This window comes from Colobus angolensis, unplaced genomic scaffold (genome assembly GCF_000951035.1).
Source record: "Colobus angolensis palliatus isolate OR3802 unplaced genomic scaffold, Cang.pa_1.0 Scaffold314, whole genome shotgun sequence".
NCBI lineage: Eukaryota > Metazoa > Chordata > Mammalia > Primates > Cercopithecidae > Colobus > Colobus angolensis.
The window spans coordinates 1773973-1781848 of NW_012116422.1; the positions used below are offsets into that span (position 1 = coordinate 1773973).

The window sequence follows — 7876 nt, forward strand, 5'->3', positions numbered from 1 at the left end:
TGTCTCAAAAAAAAAAAAAAAAGAATCGCTTAAGCAGGACAGTCTCAGTAGCTCATGCTTACCAACCCAGTGCTTTGTGAGGCCTAGGCAGGAGGATTCCTTTAGGTCAGGAGTTTGAGACCAGAGTGGGCAACATCATAAGACCGTTTCCACAAAATTTTTTTTTTTAAATCAAGAGTTGCTTAAGCACAGTGGAACAGCTGAAGCCAACCAGTTTAAAGATCCCCACAGAGGAACAGAATTAGCATGAGAATACTGCTTGTACATCTTCCCAACCCATGATTTCACCCAGCATTCTTTGACAAATCAATGATCTTAATACTTCAGCCCACTCCATAATCCTTAAAAGCCATGGTCTCAACTCCTTGGGAAGACAGATTTGAGGTTTCCTCTCATCTCTTTGTTTGGAGGCCCTATAATTAAACTCCTTCTCTGCAGCAACCCAGTGTCTCTGTTATTGACTTGCTGTGTGCATCAGACAACAGACCTGTTATGGTTACAGATGTAAGAACAGAACAATACAGACCAAAATAGCCCAGGAATACAGATGCAAAAATTAGAAAAAACTTTTAAAATCAATTTCAGCACTATAAAAAAATACATCATGACCAAGTCGAGTTTATATCAGGAATGTAATATTGATTTAACATTTAAGATTTAACCAATATTTTTTATTTTTTGAGATGGAGTTTCGCTCTTGTTGCCCAGACTGGAGTGCAATGGTGCAATCTTGGCTCACCACAACTTCTACCTCCTGGGTTCAAGCGACTCTCCTGCCTCAGCCTCCCAAGTAGCTGGGATTACAGCCAAGCGCCACCACGCCCAGCTAATTTTGTATTTTTAGTAGAGACGGGGTTTCTCCATGTTGGTCAGTCTCGTCTCGAACTCCTGACCTCAGGTGATCCGCCTGCCTCAGCCTCCCAAAATGCTGGGATTACAGGCGTGAGCCACCACGCCTAGCCAAATTTAACCAATGTTATTCACCATATTAATACAAATAAAAACAGGAAAATCTTATGATCATTCCAATAGATTTAAAAAGTATTCAACAAAATTCAAAATTCATTCCTAATGAGAACTCTTAGGCAAAGAGGAATAGAAGAATTTCCTTAATGTAATAAATGACATCCACAAAAAGCCCACAGCTAACATCACACTTAATAATGAAAGACTGGATACTTTCTCCTCTATGATAAAAAATAAGGCAAGAATGTCTAATCTCACTACTGGCATTCAACATCATACTAGAGATTCTAGCCAGTGCAATAAAGCAAGAATATAAAATAAGGCATTCATTTGAAACAAACATAACATCTTTATTCACAGGTGAAATGATTGTCTAAGTAGGAAACATGGTATCTACAAAAATGCTATTAAAATTAAGTAAATTTAGAAAAATTACAAGATAAAACATAAAATTACACATGAAAGGTATTTACTTTCTTTTTCTTTTTTTTTTTTTTTTGAGACAGAGACTCACTTCATCGCCCAGGCTGGAGTGCAATGGCATAATCTTGGCTCACTGCAACCTCCGCCTCCCAAGTTCAAGGAATTATCTTGCCTCAGCCTCCCAAGTAGCTGGGATTATAGGTGTGTGCCACCGCACGTGGCTAATTTTTGTATTTTTTAGTACAGATGGGGTTTCACCATGTTGGCCAGGCTGGTCTCGAACTCCTAACCTCAGATGATCCTCTTCAGCCTCCCAAAGTGCTGGGATTACAGGCATGAGCCACTGTATCTGGCCCATGAAATGTATTTCTATAAATTAGCAAGGAAAAATCAAATACTGAAATTTTTATAAAATTCCATTTACAATAGCACTAAAAAAATCAAACAGGGCCGGATACAGTGGCTCATGCCTGTAATCCCAGCACTTTGGGAAGCCGAGGTGGGCAGATCACTTGAGGCCAGGAGTTCAAGACTATCCTGGCCAACATGGTGAAACCCCGTCTTTCCTAAGAGTATAAAAATCAGCTGGGTGTGGTGGTGCAGGTCTGTAATTCCACCTACTTAGAAGGCTGAGGCTACACTGAGCCAAGATCGTGCCACTGCACTCCAGCCTGGGTGACAGAGCAAGACTGTCTCAAAAAAAAAAAAAAAAAAGGGCACAGTGACTCACATCTGTAATCCCAGCACTTTGGCAGGCTGAGGCAGGCAGATCAATTGAGGTCAGGAGTTTGAGACCAGCCTCGTCAACATGGCAAAACCTCATCTCTACTAAAAATATAAAAATAAGCTGGGGACATGGTGGACGCCTGTAATCCCAGCTACTTGGGAGGCTGAGGCAGGAGAATCGCTTGAACCCAGGAGGCAGATATTTCACTGAGCACCACTGTACTCCAGCCTGGGCGACACAGTGAGACTCTTTCAATAAAACGAAAAGAATAACTGACAAAAGATATCCAAAATCTATATACTGAAAACTACAAAACAATACTGAAAGAAATTAAATTAGACTAAAATAGAAATAAGGACTCATGGGTCAGAAGACTCAATACTGCTAAGACATCAATTCTCCCCAAATTGATCTATAGATTCAACTCAATCCCTGTTAAAATCCCACAAGGCTTTTATGTTGAAATTGACGAGGTGTCCTTCTTCTTTCTTTTGTTTTTTTGAGACAGTCTTGCTCTGTCGTGCAGGCTGGAGTACATGCAGTGGCATCATCTTAGCTGACTGCAACCTCTGCCTCCCAGAGACTCCTGCCTGAGCCTCCTGAGTAGCTGGGATTACAGGTGTGCACCACAACGCCCCACGCACAACTACTTTTTGTATTTTTAGTAGAGACGGGGTTTCACCATGTTGGCCAGGCTAGACTCAAACTCCTCCTTAGGTGATCCACCTGCCTTGGCCTCCCAAATTGCTGGGATTACAGGTGTGAGCCACTGTGCCCAGCCTAAAATTCTTATGAAAATGCAAATGGCCTAGAAAAGTCAGATCTACTTTGAAAAATACTAATATAGGCTGGGCGCGGTGGCTCACTGTAATCCCAGCACTTTGGGAGGCCGAGACGGGTGGGTCAGGAGATTGAGACCATCCTGGCTAACACGGTGAAACCCCGTCTCTACTAAAAATACAAAAAAAAAAATTAGCCGGGCATGGTGGCGGGCGCCTGTAGTCCCAGCTACTCCGGAGGCTGAGGCAGGAGAATGGTGTAAACCCGGGGGAGCGGAGCTTGCAGTGAGCTGAGATCCGGCCACTGCACTCCAGCCTGGGCGACAGAGCGAGACTCCATCTCAAAAAAAAAAAAAGAAAAATACTAATATAATTTGAGGATTTACATTGTAGTGACTTTACAGTAAGTCCTGAAGTCAAATCATCAAGACAGGCTCATATTGACACCATGACAGACAAAGAGGTTAATGCAACATAAAAAGTCAGAAATGCACCACACATACAGAGTCAACTACAACTGCAAAGGCAATTCAATGGAAAGAGAAGGCTTTTAAATAAAGATGCTAATTGGATATGTACATACAAGAGGATAAAACTTCATTCCATATATTGTAACAACATAGAAAAATTAGCTTAAGATAAATCATAGGTCTAAATGTAAAACCTAAAACTATAAAAAAAATCTAGGAAAGGCTGGGCACAGTGGCACATGCTTATAATTTTAGAACTTTGGGAGGCCAAGGCAGGTGGGTCACTTTGAGCTCAGGAGTTCGAGACCAGGCTGGACAACATGGCAAAACACCATCTTTACTAAAAATATAAAAATTTGCAGGGTGTGGTGGTGCGCACTTGTAATTCCAGCTATTCGGGAGGCCAAGGCATGAGAATCGCTTGAGGCCAGGAGTCAGATGTTACAGTGAGACAAGATCACACCACTGCACTCCAACCTGGGTGACAGAGTGAGACTCTCTCTCAAAAAAAATAAAAATAAAAAGTCTAGGATAACTGAGAGCAGAGTCCCAGCTATGCAGGAAGCAGAGGAGGGTGAGGATCACCTGAGCCCACAAGTTCAAGACTAGCCAGGGCAGCACAGCGAGACCTGGTCTCTTATTTAAAAGAAAAAAAAAAAAAAAAGAAGTCTAGGAAACAACATAGGAGGATTCGGGTTAGGCAAAGATTTATCTTTTTTCTTTTTTTTTTTCAGATGGAGTCTTGCTCTGTTGCCCAGGCTGGAGTACACTGGCACAATCTTGGCTCACTGCAACCTCCGCCTCCTGGGTTCATGCGATTCGCCTGCCTCAGTCTCCCGAGTAGTGGGATTACAGGTGTCCGCCACCATGCCCGGCTAATTTCTGTAATTTTAGTACAGTCAGAGTTTCACCATGTTGGCCAGGCTGGTCTCGAACTCCTGACCTCAAGTGATCCGCCCACCTCAGCCTCCCAAAGTGCTGGGATTACAGGTGTAAGCCACCAGCCCAGCCGGCAAACATTTTTTTTTGAGATAAGGTCTCACTCTGTCACCTAGGCTGGAGTGCAGTGGCATAATCATGGCTCACTGCAGCCTCAACCTCCCAAGTTCAAGCAATCCCCCACCTCATCCTCCCAAGTAGCTGGGACTATAGGCTGTGCCACCACGCCTGACTAATTTTTACATTTTGTGTAGAGGTGGAGTCTTGCCTTGTTAACCAGGCTAGTCTTACACTCCTGGCCTCAAGTGATCTACCCACCTCAGCCTCCCAAAGTGCTAGGATTACAGGCAAGAGTCACCTCGCCCAGCCAGGCAAAGATTTCATAGACACCAAAAACATGACCTGTAAAAGAAAACACTAAAGAAGTGGATTTTATACAAATTAACATGTGTTCTTAGAGGGATACTATAAAGAGAATGAAAAGGTAGTCCACAGAGCAAGAAAACAAATTTCCAAATCACATATATGATAATGGCAATAAGAATCTGAGCCCATTTCAGGCCGGGCGCAGTGGCTCACGCCTGTAATCCCAGCACTTTGGAGGCCGAGGTGGGTGGATCACGAGGTCAGGAGATCGGGTCCATCCTGGCTAACATGGTGAAACCCCATCTCTATTAAAAATACAAAAAATTAGCCGGGCGTGGTGGCGGGTGCCTGTAGTCCCAGCTACTCGAGAGGCTGAGGCAGGAGAATGGCGTGAACCCAGGAGGCGGAGGTTGTAGTGAGCCGATATCCCACCATCGCATTCCAGCCTGGGCCACAGAGTGAGACTCCATATCAAAAAAAAAAAAGAATCTTAGCCCATTTAAAAATGGGCAAAATATTCAAACACTGCAACAAAGAAGATAAGCAAGTGGCAAATCAGTACATGAAAAGATGCTCAAGATACTCTGTCTCTACAGAAATGTAAACTGAAATCACAATGAGGTACACAGAGTAGTACTGTATCAAGTGTTAGTAAGGACAATATCAAGTGTTAGTAAGGACATGGAACAAGTGGAACTCTCATATACCATTGGCAGGAATATAAAATGGTTCAACCACTTTGGAAAATAGTATGACAGTTGTTTTCTTTTCTTTTTTTTCTTTTTTTGAGACAGAGTTTCACTCTTGTTGCCCAGGCTGGAGTGCAATGACGCGATCTCGGCTCACTGCAACCTCCGCCTCCCTGCTTCAAGTGATTCTCCTGCCTTAGCCTCCAAGTACCTGGGATTACAGGCATGTGCCACCATGCCTGGCGAATTTTGTATTTTTAGGAGAGATGGGATTTCTCCATGTTGGTCAGGCTGGTCTTGAACTCCCAACCTCAGGTGATTCACCCAACTTGGCCTCCCAAAGTGCTGGGATTACAGGTGTGAGCCATTGTGCCCAACATGACAGTTGTTTTCTAATTTTTTTTTTTCTTCCCAGACAGGGTCTCTCTCTGTAACCGAGGCTAGAGAGTAGTGGCATGATCTCTGCTCACTGCAGCCTCAACCTCCTGTGGTCAAGCAATTCTCCCACCTTAACCTCCTGAGTAGCTAAGACTACAGGCCTGTGCCACCATGCCTGGGTAATTTTTAAAAACTTTTTGGGGAGACAGAGTCTCATTATGTTGCCTACACTGGTCTCAAACTCTTGGACTCAAGTGATCCTCCCGCATCAACCTCTCAAATTACTAGGATTACAAGTGTGAGGCATAGACACCTACCATATACCTAACCACCCCACTAATAGGATTTATAATACAGAAATAAAAGCAGCCAGGCATAGTGGCTCATGCCCGTAATCTCAGCACTTTGAGAGGCCAAGGCAGGAGAACTGCTTGAGTCCAGGAGTTCAAGACCAGCCTGGGCAACATGGCAAAACCTTGTCTCTACAAAAAAATACAAAAAGTAGCCAGACATAGTTGCATGCGCCTGTAGTCCCAGCTATTTGGGAGGCTGAGGTGAGACACTGCTTGAGCCTGGGAGTTCGTGAGTGCAGTGAGCCATGATCATGCCACTGCACTCTAGTCTGGACAACAGAGATCTTGTCTTTTTAAAAAAAAAGAAGTAAAAGTAAACGTTTATACAAAGATTTATACACAAATATTCACATCAGCTTTACTTTTAATAACCAAAAACGAGGCTGGGCACAGTGGCTCACACCTGTAATCCCAGTACTTTGGGAGGCTGAGGCAGGTGGCTCACAAGGTCAAGAGATGAAGACCATCCTGGCCAACATGGTGAAACCTTGCCTCTACTAAAAATACAAAAAATTAGCTGGGCGTGGTGGCGTGTACCCATAGTCCCAGTTACTCGGGAGGCTGAGGCAGGAGAATCACTTGAACTTGGTAGGCAGAGGCTGCAGTGAGCCAAGATCGCACCACTGCACTCCAGCCTGTGCAACAGAGCAAGACTTTGTCTCAAAAAAATAATAATAATTTTTTAAAGTCAGCCAGGTATGGTGGCGCATGCCTATAGTCCCCACTACTCAGGAGGCTGACGCAGGAGGATCACTTGAGGCTGGGAGGTCGAGGCTGCAATGAGCCATGATCATGCCACTGCACTGCAGCCTGGACCACAAAGTGAGACCCTGTCGCAAAGAAAGGAAAGAAAGGAAAGGAAAGAGGCCAGGCGCAGTGGCTCACGCCTGTAATCCCAGCACTTCGGGAGGCAGATCGAGACCATCCTGGCTAACACGGTGAAACCCCGTCTCTACTAAAAATACAAAAAATTAGCCAGGCATGGTGGTGGGCGCCTGCAGTCCCAGCTACTCGGGAGGCTGAGGCAGGAGAATGGGGTGAACCTGGGAGGTGGAGCTTGCAGTGAGCCGAGATCACACCACTGCACTCCAGCCTGGGTGACAGAGTGAGACTCTATCTCAAACAAAAAAAAAAAAAAAAAAAAACAAGAAAAGAGAGAGAGAAAGAGAGAGAGAGAGAGAGAGAAAGCAAGGAAGGGAGGGAGGGAGGAAAATACACTTTTCAGTTTGCTATAAACTTAGTGGTGGGTACTGTAGCTTGTGCTTGTGACACTGAAACAGAAGGATGGCTTGAAGTCAGGAGTTTGAGACCAGCCTGGGCAGTACTGTGAGACCCCCATCTGTATATAAAAGTCTGGCATGGTGGTAAGCATCTGTCGTCCGAGGTACTCAAGAGGCTGAAATGAGAGGATTGCCAGAGCTCAGGAGTTCAAGTGTATAGTGAGCTATATGACAACTGTACTCCAGCCTAGGTAAGATCAGCCTAGGCGAGACCTCAGTCTCTAAAAAAATTAAAATATAATAAATAAGTAAAATTTAATATGCACTTACCCTATGAACCAGCAATTCTACTTTTTACTATGTGACCCAGTATTTACCCAGGATAAAAGAAAACATGAATGTTTATAGATGCTTTATTCTTAAGAGTCTAAATCTGGAAATAACCCAAATGTTCATCAACAGGGAGCAAATTTTGGTATTTCCATATAATAAAATACTGATAGGGAACAAAAAAAGAAAAACTGGGCCAGGCGTGGTGGCTCACACCTGTGATCCCAGCACTTTAA

General features: G+C 44.0%; 1 protein-coding gene across 1 annotated transcript in view; it reads right to left on the reverse strand.

Moving 5' to 3' along the window:
- The window catches only part of AFF4 (AF4/FMR2 family, member 4), a 68959-nt gene that overhangs the window by 43065 nt on the left and 18018 nt on the right, over positions 1 to 7876 (reverse strand). The window lies entirely within an intron of this gene.